The sequence below is a fragment of the Crotalus tigris genome, unplaced genomic scaffold (assembly GCF_016545835.1).
Source record: "Crotalus tigris isolate CLP2741 ecotype Arizona unplaced genomic scaffold, ASM1654583v1 scf7180000018184.2832721, whole genome shotgun sequence".
In the NCBI taxonomy this organism is placed as follows: Eukaryota; Metazoa; Chordata; class Lepidosauria; order Squamata; family Viperidae; genus Crotalus; species Crotalus tigris.
Genome location: NW_024096871.1, coordinates 2,759,280 through 2,781,069, shown reverse-complemented (window position 1 = coordinate 2,781,069; position 21,790 = coordinate 2,759,280). Strand labels below are relative to the sequence as shown.

The 21,790-nt window shown below is 42.7% G+C and overlaps 1 protein-coding gene across 6 annotated transcripts in view; it reads left to right on the top strand.

The window, feature by feature from the left end:
* The first annotated feature begins 91 nt into the window (after positions 1-91).
* Positions 92-21,790, top strand: part of SGO1 (shugoshin 1) — a 39,079-nt gene continuing 17,380 nt past the window's right edge. Inside the window, exons 1-4 of one of the 6 annotated variants that reach the window (XM_039348873.1) lie at positions 92-338; positions 5,850-5,921; positions 9,240-9,388; positions 18,774-18,825. The gene's annotated coding sequence lies outside the window, so the exon portion shown is untranslated. Of the gene's footprint in view, positions 339-5,849; positions 5,922-9,239; positions 9,389-17,069; positions 17,086-18,773; positions 18,826-21,790 lie in introns of those variants that run through there. The other 5 variants (XM_039348874.1, XM_039348872.1, XM_039348875.1 and 2 more) reach the window with 5 other exon arrangements.

The following is a 21,790-nucleotide window of genomic DNA, read 5'->3' as shown; positions in this document are numbered from 1 at the left end:
CGGTAGATTAGGTAACAAAGGCGGAAAACGAGAGGTCGCGCATGCGCTATCTCGTTCCAATTGCTCCGCGACAGCCAATCAGGACAAGCAGCGGAGACTTTCGAACAAGCGGGGAAGCGAAGCTTTGGAGGAGAGAAGTTGAAAGCAGTACTAAAGGGCTATAACGGCCGTAGAGACCCCGAGTTGCCGCGGTGCTTGTAACCCTGCAGTGAAGAAAAAGGCTCTTGGAGGAAGAACGCGAACAGCGCGCTAAAGGGATGTTGGGTTGAGTTCGATTTCCTTAAAGTCGTGGGCATGCGGCCAGTAGTGGCGAAGGGCACAGTCGGAAGGGAACGGAGGTAATAGATAAACATCCCGTCCCATTAAGAGCAGATTTTAAAATAACTGGGCTTTCTCCTAGAATTGGCTCCTTGCTCCCTGTTAAAACTGCTTTTTAAATCCTGCTTAACTCAGTGGAACTATGGCCATGTGTAATCCTAGGTATACCAATTCAGAAATAAGGTCCTTTGAATTGAATGGTGGGGGAGGGGAGTCTGCCCCAGGGAAATGTGTATATCATTTTACAACTTTCTGGCATTTGAACAACTATTTCATGATATACAGTTCACATTATTCATCTGCATTATGATTTTTTGCTGTGTACCTAAATTATTGCAGAAGTCACTTGATTAAAGTAATTTATTCTATGTGAAGTTGAGAACAAGGAGAATTTTTACACAGTTTTGTGCCCGACAAAATCAAGTTATTTTAATGTATCAAGATTGTATTACATTTGATAGTTTCTGTACTTTAAGAAATCTAGAAACCTGAGATTTGATTGTTTTCATTCATGTGTGCATGTGACTACAATTTTTCTTCACTATTAGTAGTCATAACATATTCCCATGTTATACCTGATACAGTCATCTGATCTAGTGAGGCTGTTAAAATATATTTGTATTTTATTTTATAATATAATTTATTTGAGAATTTACACTTTTATTAATGCTCAGGAACCATGTTTCATTTTGCTTTCTTTAAGACTTATTAGCCTTCTTACTTTTCACTGCCTTGAAAGTAGCTTACCTAGGAAAGTAAAATAAGGTATATATTCGTAGAATAGCTTCTCATTTGATAAATGTATTTTCGGAAAATTTAGAGGCCCTGGCGTGGGACCAATATAAATAAATAGCCCTTGACTTACAACCACAATTGAGCCCAAAATTTATGTTGCTACCATTTTACAACTTTTCTTGCCGCAGTTAAGTGAAATCACTGCAGTTGTTAAGTTACTAACATGGTTGTTAAGTGAATCTTACATTCCCACTGACTTTGCTTCTCAGAAGTTCGCAAAAGGGGATCTTATGACCCCAGGATACTGTAGCTGTTAAAAATATGTGCAGTTGCCAAACATCTGAATTTTGAACATGTGACCATGGAGATGTTGCAACAGACTTGAGTGTGAAAAATGGTCATAAGTCACTTTGTCTGTTGCCATTGTGACTTTGAATGGTCACTAAATGAATGGTTGTAAGTTGAGGAGTACCTGTATTGTAAAATAAGGGTTGGTTTATATAAAATGTGCTGGAAGAAGGGGGGTCTTTGTGACCATTCACCTGACAGCTTTCAGTCGTCACTCTTAGAATGAAGAACTTAAGAGAATCATAAATCTGGAAGGGACCTTGGAGCTCTTCCAGTCCAATCCTCTCCTCAAGCAGAAGACCCTGTACAATTTCAGACAAATGGCTGTCCAATCTCTACTTAAAAGTCTCCTATGATGGAGCATCCATAACTTCTGGATGCAAGTCATTCAACTGTTTAATTGTTCTTACTGACAGGAAATTTCTCCTTAGTTCTAGGTTGGTTTTTGATTAGTTTCCATCCCTTGTTTCTTTTCCTGCCTTCAGGTGCTTTGAAGAATAGGTTGAACCCCTCTTCTTTATGGCAGACCCTCAAATATTAAAAGAGTACTAGATTTTACTAGATTAGACATGCCCAGTTCTTGCAACCATTTTTTGTATGTTTTAGCTCCCAGCCCCCCAATCATCTTTGTTGCTCTTCTCTGCACTCTTTGTTGAGTCTCAACATCTTTTTTATATTATGATGATCAAAACTGGATAAAACATTTCAAGTGTGGTCTTACCAAGGAATTATACAGCGGTACTAACACTTCACATGGCCTTGATTCTGTCTCTGATAATTCAGCCTAGGACTGCATTGGCTTTTTTGGTGGCTGCTGTCTCATATTTAAGTGGTGGTCCATTAGGACTCCTAGATCCCTCTCGCAGTTACTGCTGTTGGACCGGGTGCCACCTATTCTGTACCTGTACATTTGGTTTTTTGTTTAAGTGTAAAATGTTACTTTCTCATTGATTTTTCTTTTATTAGCTAGGGTCCAGTGTTCAAGTCTGTCAAGATCTATTTTTTTGTATAAATTTTACTAGTTTTTATAGGGTTAGGAATGAGGTGGGACCGGGGATGGGATTTGGATTAGGATTAGGATTGGGGTTGAGGTTAGGGGTTTTCCAAATAACATTCTCAATATTTAGCAAACAGCATAATATCTGGGTTCATGTGTTTAACAAGAAATAATAGATAATAGTTAATTATAATAAACAATATATTAATTAATCACTCAATAGTCTTCTTACTAATATATATTCGAAGTTACATATCACATTCCTTTCTCTCCAGCTCATGTTTCTAGCCATTGATAGAAATTATCTCATGTTCTAAAATACACTGAGTCTTCTTTCCCTTTTATCTTTAAAGTCAATCTGTCCATTTCTGCACACTCTAAAATTTTCTTAAGTAATACTTTTTCAGTTGGTAAATTTTCATTTTTTCAATGATGGGCAAATACAATTCTTGCTGCAGTTGGTACCTGTAGAATTTTTGATCTTGAGCCCATCTTCCCGGATATTGGCTATTCCTGACAGCTTTGGTATCATCTGTTAATTTGATGAGTTCCCCTTCTATCCCCTCAACTAAATCATTTATGAAGATGTTGAAAAGTCCTGAGCCTAAGACAAAACCTTGGGGTATTCCACTGCATCCTTCTTTCCATGTAGATGTAGTTCCACTGAGGACTAAAGGTTAAATGAAGTTTGTCAGCCAGATGTGAATCCATCTGATAGTGATACTGTCTATCCCACCTTTTTAAAACTTCCCAAGAAGTAGGTTGTATCTATTTTGGCAAATGCCTTATTGAAATCTGAATATACTATGTCCATAGCATTTTGTTGGTCCATTAATTTAGTTACTTTGTCAAAGAATACAATAAGGCAGTGATGGCGAACCTTTTATTTTTTTTATTGAAAATTTTTAAAGTTTTTACAAATAAGAAAAAGAAAAAACAAAAAACAACCCTACCCAACCACCCCAACCCTCCCACTCCATCCCCCCAACCTTCCCAGAGCTGAATATAGGCTTAATTAAAATTTCTAAAAATCTTAGAAAGAAATTAAAAAAGTATAAACCATAAGTATATCTAAATACATTACATAAGCTTATAAGATAATTAACAATAATATATATGTAAAAAAGAAAAGCATAAATATTAAAAAAGAAAAATGCTTAAAAAAAAGAATAAAAGAAAAAAGAAGAAAAGAATATAGGTTATTGAAAAACTAAGTAATATTTTTTATATCCAACTTATGTTGTATAAAATCTATCCATTTTTCCCATACCGCAAAAAACTTCTCTTGCTATTGATCCTTTAAAAAAGCTGAAATCTTTGCCATTTCCGCCAAATAAGAAACTTTAAAAAACCATTCTTGCAAGGTAGGCAAAGATTCCTTCTTCCAGTATTGCCCTACTAACAACCTTGCGGCTGTGATTAAATTTAACATCAGTATAACCTCCTTAACATTACAATCAGTAACGATACCCAACAAAAACAATTGTGGGGTAAATTTTACCCTCCTTCTAAAAATTCTTTGAATATTCCACCATATCTTAATCCAAAAAGCTTTTATATTTTTGCACGACCACCAAATATGATAATAAGTAGCATCCAAGCAACCACATCTCCAACATTTAGGCTGTAAGTCAGGATACATACAAGACACTTTTTGTGGATCAAGGTGCCATCTATAAAACATTTTGTAAAAATTCTCCCTTAAGTTCTGGGCTTGTGTAAATTTAACATTCCTCACCCAGATGGTTTCCCAAGTGTCTGGTAGAACTGGTTCACCAAAATTTTGTGCCCATTTAATCATACATTCTTTAATTAATTCTGGTTTTAGAGACCGAGTGCCCAAACTGCAACCCAAAACCCACTTATGCATCATTGGGTGCCGAGTGGGTGTGGCCCATTGGCTGGGTGTGCTAGTTGGGGGTGTGGCCCATTGGCTGGGTGTGGCTACGGTGGTAACGGCAGACTGGGTGGGACTAAAAAGTTCAATCAATCAGTTCCAACTTTGCAAGATCTTTTTTTTTCCTGCAAGAAGTTGAAATTGACTGGTTGATTGAACCTTTTTTTTTTTTTTTTTGCACATGGCAGCAGAGGCCTAAAGCGAAAAGGTTTTATAAAACTAGCTGAAGGCCTAGGACTGGGGCAACGGCACGCATGCCGACAGAGAGGGTTCTGAGTGCCATCTCTGGTACCCGTGCCATAGGTTCGCCACCACTGCAGTAAGGTTTGTTTGGCATGATTTGTTTTTGGCAAACCCATGTTAGATACTAGTTATAACTTTCTTGCCTCTAGCTGTTCACAGATCTGTTGCTTGATTATCTTTTCCAGGATCTTCTCAGGTGTTGATGTCAGGCTGATTGGTCTATAGTTTTTTGGATCCATTTTTTCTAATTTTTGAAAATGGGAACTACATCAGCTCTTTTCCAGTCCTCTGGTAGTTCCCCGTTGCTCCAAGATCTTTGAAGTTGGTTCAGTGGCTTTGAGATCACGACTGCCATCTCCTTCAGAACTCTGAGATGTAATCCATCTGGTCCTGGTGATTTGAACTCTTCCAGTGTGGACAGATGTTGTCTTATCATTTTTTTTTTGCCTATTTTAACTTATATTCCTAGTCAGATTTTTAAAGCTGGAGTGACAAAAACAGTTTGTGTGGCAGCTATTTTTGGAATAGATAAGATATGTGGCTACAAGTAGTAATGTAATCTAGCCATGTTTGGGTATTTTGTACTATGATAAACTTTTAAAACAAAATTTGCAATGATCATATCAGTCTGATCATATATTGGTATTGTTGACTAAATTATTAGAGTTTTTTGTTTGTTTTTAAGCAAAAATATTCTAGATATACCTTCATTAGATATCACCTTACTTGAAGTCTATACAAGCAAGATAATGGCATAGTTATTTAAAAATCCCAATGAATGGCAAAGGATTCAGAAAGGGGAAACTGAAACAATTCATGTTTTCCTCTCAAGCATTTGGTTAAAATGAAAAGCAGAGGAAACCTTTTGATTTTATTTATTTTAAATATTTCTTTACTGGTTGATTAGAAATTTTATTTCCTCAATGGAAGAGAAAAAGTTAAATTTTCAGTAATGCTTGCCTGATAGAGATTTATTACATTAAACAAGTGGACAACTAAGTTTCACACTGACTAGAAATTTGGGACTTGATGCTGTCATCTGACTTTGCTGTAAGAAAAGTAACATATAGGATAGGAAGAGGACTTTTTTAATGTTAAATACCTGTAACTATTTTTGTTTGAAAGTATTTGTATATGTATTTGTAACGGGAAATAATAGTTTGTGCGTACCTATGCATGTGTGTATAACACATGAAGAATATATTCTCGGCTGAAGGGAAAAAGTTTGAGAGAAAAAATGTGAGACTGACCTTTTAAAGAATTAAATGAATGCTTTGAATTTTGAACTTTTCATTTTATTTCTGTTAACAGTGTGAATAATTGGACCTAAGTTTGGGATTTAATTGTACTATATGTACAGATATTCTCAATTCCTATAATAATGTAAGTTTTGTTATGTTTTGTAACTTGAGTTCGTATAAGATGAATGTTGATATGGTTTTGTTTGCTGTTTATCATGTAATTTTCATTGTATAATTCTTATGTAACGATGATGATATAATATACTTTATTGATTAGTCAATTGATCATATCAAACATGGGCATCAGCCATAGTAAAGAGTACTGCCTTATTGATGATGTGCAGGTTAGTTCCCTACAGTAAGTAAGATTGTTTCTCTTGGGTGCCCTAATATATGAGGGTGAAGGATCTGATGAAGATTTTTCCTTCAACAATTTCTAAAGGGAAAACCTTCATCAGTTCTCCGAGCTTGTGGGTTGGTTTCGGAACGTTTCGTTACCAAACTTGGTAACATCTTCAGCGGCTTTTAGGGGATGCCTGTGTTAGTGCTCTTCTATTTATAAGGGCTTAATATATTTTAATTTTTAAATAAAGGTCTAAATAAATGGCTCTTTCTGGAGAGTAGAACTTGTAGTCGATATCAATCTATCAAATGTATTGCCCCCCATCTTACTATAAAGTAACTCTGGGAGGCTTACAATATTAAAAATGAAACTATATAAATAGAACAAAATTCAAAAAACAAAATATGATAGCTAAAAGATGGAGAGGGAAGGAATAGGATGAACAGAGGGGAAGTGGGATCTGATATTTAAGCCATCTCCAATATGAAGTCCTTTGGATCCCCATGCCAGCTGCAAACACAGGCCTTTAGATTCTTATGGAAGGCCACAGACCAGTGCCACGGCCTGGATGTTGAGACCCCTGAAGTAGGTGATTCCAAATAGAGTCTCTATTGAATCAAATGCTGCATTAAGATCTATCAAAATGTAAACAGTTTTCTCCCTTTAACTACTGTATATATTTTTTATTAAATGGCTTAAAATGAAGCAGTTGTCAATAGTGGAGCAACCTGGTCTAAAACCAATTTGGTCTTTCGGAAGCAAGCCTTTTTCACTTACCTGGTCTTCAATCTTTTTGTATAGCTGACATCTGCTTCATTTTATGATGTTTAATAGAAAAATATATAGTTAAAGGCATATAACTTGGCATGCAATTTTGCTACAATAGCAACTAAGGTAATTGATCTATCATAGTGGTGGCAAACTTATGGCACGGGTCCCACAGCTGGCACAGAGAACTGTCCCTGTGGGCGCGCGTGCCATCACCCCAGAGGGAGGTGGGGCCAAGCTGCTCCCCCCGCCACTCCATGTGCACCTACACTCTTGCTCTCTGCACTGAGAGTCAGGGAGCAGCTGCAAGAGCTGGGTTGATCTGGGCTGGATGGTGGAGGCAGCTGCCAGCGTGAGTCCAGGTATACCTGCAGAGCAATTTTGCGCCCCCCCCCCCGGCCGATCTCGGCGGCAGAGGCCTTTTCCAAATATCTGGAGCTTGGATCCATGGCCACGGGGCAATTTTGTAGCACCCCAGCGGCCTGATCCAGGCTTCGGAGGCCTGGAAAAGGGTGTGGTGGAAGCACAATCCATGTGGTGGGTGGGTGGGAAGCGGCAGCAGCGCAATCCATACGGTGGATGGGGGGGAAACTGCCCCACTTGTTCCATGGCTGCTTTTGGCCAAGCCACATTGCAGCAGTATTGGGTGTAATACGCAATGCGGCAAACAGCTGTGTCATACCAAAACCGGCCGTTTGCCACCTCCTGCCCAATGCTGTTGGCATGAGGCCGCGGAACAAGCCGGGCGGAGGTAAGAAACCGGGTCAGGGCTCTACAAGAGTTGGGTCGAAGTGACAGGAGAAAGGCTCTGTGTGGGGGTTGGGTTGGACACACGTGGGGCTGCTCCCTTGCTTTCTGTGCCAGGGCTAGGCTGGACTGGGCACGGAGCCTCCTCACCGCTTCTTCACCTGCGGACATCAGGAGCGCCCACCCGTCGGCCCGGGGCAGCTGCCACCGTCACACGCTCTAGCTCATTGCCAGATGCGCCGAGCTCAGGCAGATGGAAGCCAGAGGGGAACGAGAGCCACGGCTGCCCGGCTCCTCCGCCTGAGGTCACATACAGGGAGAGGCAACGCCTGGCTCGGTAAGCCACAGTCTGCCCTCAGGAGGAGGAAGATGGAGGGCTGGCCAGGGACAGGCACAGCGCTGCCCATGGGGGGGATCTGACCAGCCCCAGCCTGGAGGTGGGGGAGAGGCCGAGGGAGCACGAAGGGAGACATCCTGGCTGGCCGGCGACCGGCTGGAGAGCACCGGATGGCGGCAGCTGCCCCAGGATGAGCGGTAGGTGGGGTGGGCACTCCCGATGTTTGCAGGGGAAGAAGCGGTAAGGAGGGTCCCAGCCCCGGCATGGCAAACAAGGCAGCAACTCCACCTGCATCTCCAAGCGCGAGTGCACCCCTACGCTGCCAGGGAAGTGGAGCCGTGGCATCTGCGGCAGAAGAGCACAGGCGGGCAGCGGAAGGCATGAGGAGCCCAATCCCAGCACAGACCCTCCCCACTCTCCTCCCCCCTTGGAAGAGCTTTGGGGCTCAGTAGTCTCCCCCCACCCCCGCAGGGAAGAAAACCATTGCGAGACACTCTTCTGTTTTAACTTTTTTTCCTTGTCACTTTTGGGAGTTTTCATCCTGCTTTCATGAGACAGCAGTGTTTGGGAGGGGTGTAGCTGCCCCCTTCCCCCCCAAGCCATCAGCTGAGCAAGATGCCCTCCTGCCTACTGCCTCATCCACTAGAGACCCCCTGGATCTCCCCCAACCCTGCCTGGCACCCACAGGCATCCCTCCCCAGGAGCAACATCAAGCTGACCATGCCCACCTGGCACCCAACAATACATAAGTGGGTTTTGGGTTGCAGTATGGGCACTCGGTTTCTAAAAGTTTTGCCACACTTATCTATCATTTGAAAAACCACCCTTATCACTCTTTTTGTAAATGGACCCATAACAGAGGACCCTATCAGGTGGAATTTGGCAGGAATTATTTATATGGTTAAATAAACTTGTACTCTTGTCTGAATAGTAACATGGCAATATGATTATTATTTGATGGATAGTTCTGTGCTGTACACTTAGCTAATCTTAATTGTTTTCTCAGGGAGCTGCACTCTGAATCAAACCAATGAGCACCTTTTCAGGGCTTTTTCAGTTAAGAATTTTCTTAGTACTGCGTTTAGGGTTTCATAAGCTGTAAGTAGAGAGCTGACATCTGTGCAAGGTTAAGTAACTACTAGAATTAGTGGTTTGATAAAAAATTTCCTATATTCAGTTAAAACATCACATCTATTCTGGTTCATTTTATCCTATCCTGGTGAATCTTTAAATAAAGTGAAACCCATCTATCTATTGTGGTGTAGGATATGACGTCTGAACGCTCACAAAAATTAAGAGCAGCCGGTTAGTGGTCACCATCATCTCTTATATAAACCTGGAAGTCTGAGAAAAAAGATGCATAACTCTTAGGGACGCATATATTGTCTAAAGTACTACTTGATTTCTCTGAATGGTAAGTAAAGGTTATACAAAACTTAGATCTTTGTTCCCTAGAATTTGCAAGTTACATTTGCATTTCAAGTTTAAAACCTGTATATTGTCAGAATTTCTTTTCTGGTCCCTAAAGGACCCTAAAGTTAATAGAGAGTAAAATTTGGAAATGTTCAGATTACTAATATGATCTGGTAGAGAAGGTTCCAACTTCACATTGAAATCTCCCAATACAATTATAACTATGTTGGGGAATTTTTGAATTTAGCTCTTATCAAGGTTTGCTCTAAGTTCACCCATATGCCAGAGAAGTAATATGAGTGAGTATACACATTTAACATCACAATCACTGAGGCCTTACATGGAAATTTAAAAGCTAAGCAAAAAACCATGAAAAGGCATGCTTGGTCATCTGTGCCGTTCCATTCCATTTCTTCCTTGATCAATATGGCCAGACTCCCTATTGCCCAGTCTTTCTATTTTATTTTCCATGCTAGTGTTGAAGGAAAAGTCTTCAGCATGGATCAGTCCAAGCCGGGAATAAACAACATGGCGACTGCTTTAGAAAGAAAGTTGCAGTTTATTGAAGAAGAGAGCCAGACAGAAAGATGACTCTGGAAGAAAAGAGAGAGAGAGAGGACATGTAGAGAATGGGTTTTTATATCTTTTGGAGCCTTTTGTTTGGAGTTGTTCCTGTGGCATGAACTTTGACCTGAGTCTGAGTGTGCCCTTTGGTATCTGTGGGTTAATCCTATTATCTCCTGTCTTAGACTTTGGGTGGGGTATGTAGATTTTAGGTGTCTTCCTAAGGTTCTAAGCTGGAGGCTTCCAACCTTCCTGGATTATTTACGCCTGCATTTCTATAGAGCTGGTTTCTGCTTGGGGGAGGGAGACTTGGGGTTATAAAGAAAAACTGGACATGCTTTTCTGCCTCTTTAATATTGCTTTTTTTGGGGGGGGGACTGACCTCCCACACTAGGGTGATCCAGGACTTAAAAGCCAAATATTTTAATTTGTTCATTGCTGGCTGTTAACCAAGTTTTGTTTACTGCAATCAGACAAAAACTGAACAGAAATTTAGACAGATGGAACAATCTTTTTTTCTATCCTGCTAGATCCCATGCTAATATAGGTATCACTAGTCATTCTTGTATGGAACAAAAAGAGGAACTAATTGCATGGATTGTTATATGCCCTGTCTTTGTACTTAATATTAAATGGGACGGTGTTGGAATTTTGGTTTGAGACAAATGGATTTTTTTGGTCATTCAGCAGAAGTGATGTTATCCAAAATTCCTTTGATGTAAAAAAACAACAAACATCAGTTTGAAATTTGCCTTGCTCCTGTGAGTTTTGAGATGTGCATCAATTTACATGGGGTACTTTTGCAGATTGGCAATGGCATGTATGTGTTTTACCTTTTAGAATGTTTTTTTCCCTCTTTTATCACCCTGGAAAGGTAATGGGCAGAAAGGTTGATTCATTGTGCAGGTTGATTCATGGATGTATGTAAAAAGTTATTTTCATGTCTCTGTGTGTTTGTATTTCCTGTGGTTTAGTTTCATTGTGATTTTTCTCCAGCACTGGAGATGGATAATCCACGCAGTGGGTTGAGACTGTATTCCTGGCCAATCAGATCAGTCAGCCAAAGTTGCCACGCCCCGTCTTGGACCATGATCCTCCAGTCTTGACTGATCTCGCCATGAAGACACATCTAGAACTTTTGGCTCCTGGGCAGGTATAGTTCCTTTCCATTAGGGGGGGATTTTTTTCTAGTAGCTGAAATTGCTTAGTTTAAAAGTTAATTAGAGATAATTTAATTCAATTTAATTGACCACTCAAAAATTTCCTTGCTAAATTGTAAAACTCAGGAAGTCAGATTCCTACAGGGGAAACCTCCCCCACTTAAAAGGGGGAAATCCCTAACTCCCCTCCCTAAACAACCCCAGCCACCTTCCAACAGCCGGCAGCCGCCTTAAACAAACGGGGGGAGGCTCGGGCAACCCCTCGCGTTTAAAACAAACAAACAAACAAAAAAAAAGACAGAAAGGCAAGCAGTTAGCGAGGGAAGCGGAGGACAAAGGGGACGCATGCTGGGAGGGAGATTGATTAAGGGAAACAGCTGGCGTGCGAAGGAGCAGTCTTTTCACTCCAGGCTGCTCAGGATTTTTTAAACGAGGCGCCATTGTCTGCACAGCTGGAAGCACGCGCAGCTCTTTGTTACAACCGCACGTGGCATAGGCAGCCTTGTTAACACATGCGCAGTAGTTTCCTGGCAGCGGCGGCCATATTTTTTGTCCAAACAGGGGAGTTAAAGTTCCTTAAGGAAGCTAGGTTCAGCCGCTGGAGTGAATAATAGGCAAGCAGTACTGGGGTACTAAAGCATCTATTAGTCATTCAGAGACATTCAAATCAGACACATAGCTACTGATGCCAGGACTTGGTGTCTTCTACCTAAAGTAAATAAGAACCTTTCATAACTAACTGTGTTTAGTTGCCTTTGGCTCCTTCCAGACTTCGGGTCCCCCATTAGTGGCCCGTACGCCTCTGGATTTAGTGGTGGGTTCCAGGCATCCCCAGTCGCGTGCCTGTCCTTACCCACCATAGTCAAGCCGGGTTCCAGGCATTCCCATTAGCGTGCCTGTTCTTATCCGTGCACAGTGACTAACTCTGACAATTTGGCAGAGTCTGCTCCTGAGTTCCAGACGCCCCCAGTAGTGCGCCTGTCCTTACTCAAAGTTGGAGCTCTCCTACTACCTGGGTCCCCCCTATCGCGGCCCAGCGTTAGTGGAGAATGGAGGAAGCAATCATTCCCTCCACTGGAGCCCCGCCTTCATCCTCTGGAGCACCTGCTTCAGAGGATTCGGAATCCTCTGCAGCCCCTAGAAAGGCTGCAAGGAAGTCATCAAAGAAGGCTGACAAACAGGCAATCAGAAGACACCAAGCCCTAGAAAAAGAGTTCGACAGAGCCCAGAAAAGGGCCAGAATTGAAAATAGGCAGAATGGGGGAATAGGTTCTGATCTACCGCTGGGTCTCCCTTCATCCCCACGGGCCATTTGGTCATTAGGGAGCTCATCACAGTCCCAAACAGAGGGTGGGATAGGCGAATTCTCATCGCTCTCCCGATCCCCCTCCCCACGGAGGTTACAGGAAACCCCGAGGACCATGCTAACCACAGCACCTGCAGGGTCCCAGGCAATGGTCACTCCTCCTGCATTGACGGGGGATCTGCTAGCTACCCTAATAGCACAGGCAGTGGACCGTGCATTTGAGGCCAGGGCTCAAACTTCAAAAGCCAAGTCTCTAGGACTTAGAACGAGGCATCGGGAGGAAACGGAGGACCATCAGGACCTCTCCTCCGTCTCAGACTCGTCGGTCTCTGAGGAAGCTTACCTGGACCAGCCAGGTACGTCACAAGGGATTCAAATGTCTGAGGAGGAGGAGGACACCTCACCTCAAGGGCCGTCCTTCAGCGGCCTGTTTAACCCTTCTCTTTTTGTTACTATTCTGCGCAAGGCTGAGGCCACAGCCCATCTGGGGCATGGGACACCAGCGGAGCCTGTCACAGTTGACACGGAGGCTGAGCCGACGTTCGCCGAAAAGGTAACCACTCAACACCGCATACCATGCCCGACCATGTTCCTAAACACAATAAGGAAACAGTGGGCAGCGCCAACCTCCCTACCGCTTCCTAGCAATGCGGAGAGGAAGCTATTTAACGTAGCAAGGAGCTAGAGGGAACATTGGAGGTGCCGGTGGTGGACGAACCCATAGGTCCCCTGATATCGGACACGGCCATATCAGGAGATTTTGCTGAGGCTCTTAAAGCCGAGGACCGAAAGAGTGAGTCCAACTACAGGAGAACGCACCAGGCAATAGCTTGGGCTACCAGGGCGTCTACCTCCGCGTCCTTTTTCACCAGAGCCACACTTTGTTGGCTCCGTGAGCTACAGGGCCGGGTTCCCATGGAAGATATACGCACTCATCAGGAACTCAGCAAAATGGTAGCGGCCACGGAATATGCGTCGGACGCAACACTGTTAGCGACCAAGTTTTCAGCCAAGGCAATGGCGGCAAACAACACGAGCAGGCGCATCCTCTGGCTAAAGAACTGGCAGGCGGATACCAAATCCAAGTGGAAATTGGCTTCGGCTCCGTACCAAGGGGCAAAGCTGTTTGGTGAGGCACTAACGCCATACCTGACAGAGAACAAGGACAAGCACAAGGTCCTTAAACACATGCTTAAAAGGCAGGACAAGAGACCCGGCTCCTGGGGAAGGAAACAATCCTTTCGTACGGAAGCCAGGGTCAACTACTTTCAAAATTCCCAACCCTTCCAAGCTAGACAGGATAGGGAAAGACAGGGGGACAGACAGAACACAAGACATAGGCAAACACAGGGAAGACGGCCCTTTCGGGGGAACAACCGCCCCTTCCGCCGTACCAGATGACTCCCGCCCAGACCTTCCCATAGGGGGCAGACTAGCAGGGTTTGCTCCCCAGTGGGAAGAGACCACCACGGACGTATGGGTCAGGAACACCATACGTCATGGTCTATCTCTAGAATTTCTCTCAAAGCCCCCGAACCGCTTCCGCCCGTGCCCCTGTCCCACAAACCCAACAAAGAGAAGGCTCATGAACGAGGCCGTTCAGCACCTTCTAAACATACGGGCCGTAGAGCCGGTGCCTATGAACCAGAGAGACCAGGGGTTTTATTCTATCCTCTTCGTGGTCCCAAAACCCTCGGGGGGTTGGAGAGCCGTTTTGGATTTGAAAAGGCTAAATTTCTACATAAAATACCGCAAATTCAAAATGCAGACACTACGCTCCATCCTTGGAAGCGTAAGGAAAGGGGATTTTCTGGCATCGATCGACCTCACGGAGGCATACTTGCACATCCCTATCTCTCTGGCTCACCGCCGCTTTCTACGGTTTGCCTACAGGGGGCACCATTTTCAATACAGGGCACTTCCATTCGGCCTGTCATCAGCGCCCAGGGTGTTCACCAAGATTCTGGCGGTTCTGGCAGCACAACTAAGAAACGTACCAGTCAGAGTCCAGTGCTACCTGGACGATATTCTAATCCAGTCATCGTCCGCCCAGCAGTCTCGGGCGGACCTAAAGTTAGTGATAAAAATGCTGCAGGACCACGGCTTCTCGGTGAACTTTCCAAAGAGCCATCTAACCCCAACTACGAGAATACTCCACCTGGGAGCGGTCATAGACACAAAGGAATGCAAGGTGTACCTATCACAGGAACGCCTCAGCAGCATAAAGAAAGCCGTAAAACAGGTAAGCCGCGGTCAGTCAGTGACGCTGGTCTGCCTCTCCCAGCTGCTAGGGAAGATGATATCGACCATAGCAATAGTTCCTTGGGCAAGGCTGCACTCAAGAGAACTGCAATGGTTCATGCTCCCGTTTCAGAGACAACAAATCAGTGCATCCCGGAAGAGGGTAGGCATACCTCTGAGAGTACGACACTCCCTCAGGTGGTGGCTATCTCCAGCTCTCCTCAGGGGGTCCCCCTTCAGGGAACCAGACAGAGTAGTAGTCACAACAGATGCGAGCTTATTCGGCTGGGGAGGCCACTTGGGGACCAAGTGGACACAGGGCCGCTGGTCAGCGGTGGATCTCCGACACAACATAAACTGGCTCGAGCTGCGGGCTATTCACCTAGCGTTAAGGCATTTTCACAGCAGCATAAAAGGCAGGCACGTACTGGTCCTGACGGACAACGTGACAGCCAAGGCCCACATAAACCGTCAGGGGGGCACACACTCTCGCTCGCTCTCGGCCGAGGCCCTCCTACTGGGGGCCTGGGCGGAACAAAATCTGGCCTCCATAAAGGCCGACCACATATCGGGGGAGGCAAACATCCAAGCAGATCTGTTGAGCAGATCAACAATAGATCACTCGGAGTGGCAACTACACCCGAGGATCTTCAGGGAGGTCTGTCACCGCTTCGGGCTTCCCCAGGTGGACCTTTTTGCCTCTCCTTCCAATGCCCACCTAACTCGCTTCTTCTCCCGATTCCCATCCAAGGGAGCAGAGCAGACGGACGCGTTACGGAGCCCATGGCCAAGGGGCTCCTGTACGCGTTTCCACCCTTACCTCTCCTTCCGGCGGTAGTACGCAAGATTCTGCGGGAAAGGGCCGAGGTAATCCTTGTGGCCCCTTATTGGCCAAGGAGACCTTGGTTCGCAGACTTGAGGAGTCTCTCCCGCACGAATCCATGGCGGATTCCTCCGGAGAGGATCTCCCTCAAGCAGGGGGAGATCTCCCACCCAGAGCCACAATGGCTACAACTAGCCGTCTGGCTCTTGAACGGTCAATTTTAGCCAAGGGGGCTTGCTCACAGGGTGTAATTAGGGTCATACAGGCATCAAGGCGCCCCTCCACGAACCGTATCTACGAGGCCACGTGGAGAAGCTTCCAATCATGGTGCTCTAAACAGGAATTGTTACTCGAAGGGATCACAATTCCCAAGATCCTAGAATTTTTACTAGATGGCCTAGAGAGGGACCTCTCGCCAAACACACTGCGCAGGCAAATCGCCGCCCTCTCAACTATACTTTCTGCCAGCCCCGGTGAATCCTTGGGCAAGCATCCCTTAATACGATCCTTCCTCAAGGGGGCTGCAAACATCAGACCGCCAACCGTGCACAGGTATCCATCGTGGGAACTACCACGAGTACTACAAGCTCTTACCAGAGCGCCCTTCGAACCACTCAAAACATGTGACATTCGCTATCTGACCCATAAGGTAGCATTCTTGGTAGCCATCACGTCAGCTCGGCGGATATCCGAGTTAGCTTCTCTCTCAATGAGGAAGGACCTGTGCCATTTTCACAGGGACAAGGTAGTCCTAAGAATAGACCCTTCATTCATTCCAAAGGTCAACTCCCTTTTTCACAGATCACAGGAAATAGTCCTACCAGACTTCTGTCCAAACCCAGCTCATCCCCTGGAGCAACAATGGCACACCTTGGACGTACGCAGGGCACTAAGACATTACATTTCACGCACAGCGGAATTCCGACGCTCGGAAGCGCTTTTCATATCCTTCAACCCTGCTACTAGGGGCCGGAAGGTCTCGTCCTCTACCATCGGTAGGTGGATTAGGGCATGCATCACGGGGGCATACCAGGCGGAGTCCTTGCAAGTCCCCAAGCATATCACGGCCCATTCCACAAGGAGTGCTGCCACCTCAGCAGCATGGGCCATGCAGGCTTCTATTGAAGAGGTATGCAGGGCAGCCACTTGGGCCTCGCCCTCTCCATTCATTCGTCATTACAAAATCGACAGGTACTCCTCTGCAGAGGCCTCCTTCGGTAGGAGGGTTCTCCAGCAGGTGCTAGACCAAAGTTGCACACGGGACCAGTCTATTCCCCAACCCAAGGGACAATAGGCTTTGGTATGTCCCACTGCGTGGATTATCCATCTCCAGTGCTGGAGAAGGGGCGTTGACTTACCTGAACGCCTTTTCTCAGCACGGAGATGGATAATCCACACCCACCCTTATAGACTAGAATAATAGGGTATATTTAGTGGAGCCAAAACGTCTTACTGTCAGTCAATGGCTGCGCTCGAGTCAAGACTAAAGGATCATGGTCCAAGACGGGGCGTGGCAACTTTGGCTGACTGATCTGATTGGCCAGGAATACAGTCTCAACCCACTGCGTGGATTATCCATCTCCGTGCTGAGAAAAGGCGTTCAGGTAAGTCAACGCCCCTTCTATTCCAACTGAACTGTACTGGGGTGTGTGTGTGTGTGTGTGTGCGTGTGTGCGTGTGTGTGTGTGTGTGTGTGTAAGTTTGTAGAGGTCTCTCTTTGCTCATTGGAATGTTTGTCAGATTTTTTTTTTTTTCCTTTTGGTTGCAAATGGAGAACTGGAGACAATTTTTGCCTCCTGATGGGGCCTGGAAGAAGTGTGTGTTCTGACCAAGGATACTCATATCCTTTTTTTGTTAGTGGAATAAGTGTGAAAGCAATGGGTAAAAACGCTGCTGAACTGAAATAAAGTAATGCTTGTTTTGAGAAAGGTTTCTGCATGTGTTTTGTTTGTGTGATGTGATATTTAATGTTGGGGAAAGTTTGTAAAACTAATCAGTTGCAAGAAAGGAGACACTGCAAGGAGACCATCTGTTCCTGGCATTGTTGTCCCAGAAAGTTTGGGTCCTTTTATCTGGCATGCAAGCCCAGTGAACCATACCAGATAGCTGAAAAGGAAAAGAAAACTTTTATTTGCAATTAAAAGAGAGCTATCTGGAAGCAAATTCCAAATGAGTGCACCCCAACTTAGAGCAGACACCTTCTTATATAGTTTTGAAAAGTATATATTGCCATGAACCAATCATGGAAACACATCATTATAAACCAATAATTAAGAACAACATCAAGCATACATGTTCAGGACTATACTAACAGTTTAGCTAAAGGTTACAAACTAAAAGTTACAAAGTAGTTATGACCTTTATCTTATCAGTAGCCTTCCTCCTTTCTAAAAACATTCCTAAGCAATTTGGTACCAAGGTCTTGCCCATCACCGTAATGGTTAGGCATTCCTAGTAGGAGACAGATGGTCTGGTCAAATTGGTCTCATTTCTGCTCAACAAAGCAGTTCAAGTCCACGGCAAAATGTGTTAAATAATAAACAGTATTTTAATACATGAATAAGAAATAGTTTACATAAATACAATTAGATTAAGCTTTAAAAAATTGGGCTTTCTTATCATGCCCCATTTTTACTGAGTGTCAAAATGTGCAGAGTCACATAAGTCACAGAAATTTATGGAGACTATTAAAATTTAGACTGCTGAATAGACCATCAGCCTGATTATGGAAAGACAGAAAGTCTAAATAGAGGATTGTTAATCAACCAACATTATCTTATGATTTCTTTTAAAAAGGTTGGCAAAATTTTGGCCACATGGACATCAGGAAGGGAAGGAATTGAATACAACAACATGTCATGAGTCCAATGACTAAGAACAATACAATACCAAATGAAGTTTTTAGCAATCTAAAAGTTGGTATCCCAGAATTAAAAAAAGATCCTCATTGTGTATACTGCTTATTGCTTTATGCAGAATAACATACTGAAAGCTAGATGGCATATGTCTTTCTTGAGCAGCTATAAGTATATCAAGGGCCCATTTTACTGTTGCTAGGACATCAGTGATTGTGTTCAAGGACTTCACAATAGAAGTTGTGGCTGTAATAATCTACAAAAATTAGTGCAGCTCAACATATATGATAGGCTCAAAAAATATCCAACTTAAAAAAATAAATAAAAATATCAGTGTTAATAGCAGATTTACAATTAACACATTTATTCTTACCAGTTTACTATTTTTTTTTTGCAAGTGTAAATCCATCCTGACCTTTTAAAGTATTATTTTTCAGCCAATCTCTCTCTTTTACCTGGGAAATCAAAGCTGTTTCCAGAATTAGCTGGGTAAGTTGACCTTTTTTCTCAATGGATGAACTGCTGTCTCCTTGTAATGGACAGTATGAAATTTGGATCTATTTCATGTTAAACACCTGGATTCCCTTTATCGCCAAACTACATCTGGAAGCAATTTGGGCATCATCTAGAGGTACGGAGATCTAGTCCAATTGCCTTTTGAGTTCCCCGAGTAGGCACTAATTAAAATCAAAGTAGGGGTTTCAGTGGATATCAATATCATTTACAATGGGAGGGCAAATATCTTCTGATGTAATTGCTTAGTCTACCAACTCTCTCTCCTAAAAATGTAATGATCCTCAAATTACTATTTGTTCAGTATTTAATGGTGATAACTTTTATATATAACTTTTCTGTTATAAGTTTTCCATTTAACAAAAGTAGAGCTTGTGCAAATACTGAACTCATTTTTCCTATTTAAATAAAAATAACATTGTACAATTTAATAAAAATTTAATACTATTTCCTAAAATTAAAATTTATAAAGCTGGGAAAAAAAATTGACACAAGAATTAATTCAGTGTTTAGATTGATTGTACAGTCAGACATTGTTTAAAAAAATTCAGTTAGATCGTATCAGTCCATGGCGGTTCTATTAAATATTGCCCAATTTTTTTTCTGTTTATTTATTTTTGATCTTGTGCCATGATCATGGATAAATAAAATTCAATAAACTTCTAATAACCAATTTAATGTCTAAAAGTTAAAGGATTTTGCACTGTCTGGCTATTGGACTGCCTATTCTAGAATAAAATATAAGGTTCCAACTGCCCCCCTCCCCCACCCACTTTTGCTCTTTGCCCAAGGTGTGGGCAAAGCAAATTACCTTGAAAAGATTAAAAAAATATCTTGGGCTATTATCTGACCCAGAGTGTCCTTGCTGTGTCTCGCTAGGCAACTGGCTTAATTTTAACATTGATGCTAATGAATGGATCTATCAGGATTAATTAATTTTTATTTTAAATGTTATCCAAGCTAACTTGCATCTTGCCCTTGAACATCAAAATGTACTTCAGGGAGAAAGGTGTTCAATGTATGGAATCAACATAGGTTCATAGTTTGTAGGTGGCCTCTCCTAAACACATAAGAACTGTCCATGTTCCTGTTTTATCTGTTCTTTGATTTCTTCAAAAATAGCATTTTTACATTTTGACAGGCTTTGTAGTCTATAACAGCCACCTCTATAGGAAGAAAAAGAACTTTCAACAAAATAAGTATAGTTAGGATTTTTATTCCAATTGTATGAAAAGTCCCTGTTCCTTTCATAAGATTCCATGTACATACAAAAGTCTCAGAGCGTGCTAAAAATCAGTATAAATATTCAAAGCAAAATATGGAGGTTCCAATCTCTGAGCTGAGGGTTAATTTTCGCAACCTTTTTCTCAGGGTGGACAGAACAGCACATAATCCATTGCTGAAAGAAAAAGGTTTAATTAACATTTTTCTGTTGCTCTAATAAGTAGCATTTTCACATTTAAAACACTACCAAAATTTTTCATGTCTTTCTCTTATATTTCCATTTTGACCAGGGGAGAAACAGGAATTGTTTTGTGTCCCCCTTTCCCTCTTCTTTTTATATATTTCTTTTTTGTTTTTATCCTACCGTTATTACTTTATTATTAACTTATTTGATTTGTGTGCTGCCATCTCATCTAGAGGCAGCTCTGGGCTTCTTACAAACATTAAATACTAAGTGTAATAAATAACAAGTAATAAGCATAAAAATCAAGACTGCTAACATATGTAATACTCCTTCCTCCTCTTTGCTCACAATAACAACCTTGTGAATGGGTTGTGCTGAGAGAGAGAGAGACTGGTTCAAAATCATCCAGCCATCTTTGATCCCTAAGGCAGTAGTCATCCTCCCCTGGCTTCTACCAGTAGGCCTGCAGCATCACTTGCAACCATTGCCATCAACAGGGTTTCTGCTCTCTCCCCCCTTTCCCCTTCAAAACCCTTTTGGCTGACCTCCTTTAAAACTTTTCCTTCTTCTAGACCAGTATTTCTCAACCTTGACAATTTTAAGGCATGTGGACTTCAACTCCCAGATGAAGTCCCAATGCTGGCTGTGGAATTCTGGGAGTTGAAATCCACATGCCTTAAAATTGTCAAGGTTGAGAAACACTGTTCTAGACTCAGCCTTTAACATCAGAGTTTAGTCTCACAGACAGCAGCTTAATCATTCTTTAATCTCCTCTCCTTGCATTCTGCGTAACATTTTCTTTTCTTTGGGAGATGTAAATAATGATCAAAACTACGACAGTCAACTCAATTGAGCTGGTAATTTTTACAAATATAGATTGGTTTAAAAAAACCCAGCTAAGATCTCTGTTCTAGGAGGGGAACCCACTTTAAAGGCAGCATGCCAAAATACTCTCTTGGCTCACGTGGCCTTTGCCAAAAGTGAGAAAGTGAGAAAGCTTTATTAATCAGTCATTTTCCCCTTCTCCCTTTTCTAAATACCTAATGGTGAATTCACAAGCTGCTTCTTAACTAAATAAAGTGAAGCTGAACCCATTACATGTCCTCCAGGGGTTTCTTTAAGTAAATCCTCTTCTGCTTTTGAAGGAGTTATGGGCACAGTGAAATTATATTTTACATCATCTCTCTTCCTTCCCCTCCAAAAAAACCCTCAAAAACATCTCAATACACAGTTATTCCATTTGCTCATTTGTCAGCAAAGACAATTACTACCGTAACAATAACGGTAATTGCAAAATAGTTTCAGCAAACATTAGCACCACAGAAAATTGTCCCTCCCTCTTGCAAGAATGGCACACTGAACATTGAACCAAAGAGAAAAAAAAATTCACAGACCATGTATGTGTAACAAAGGCTACTATATATTCAAAGACTATATAATAAAGGCTACTATATATTCAAAGACTATATAATAAAGGCTACTATACAATGTTATTATATCCCCAAAACCCATTTCACAGCCATCTTCCAAAGA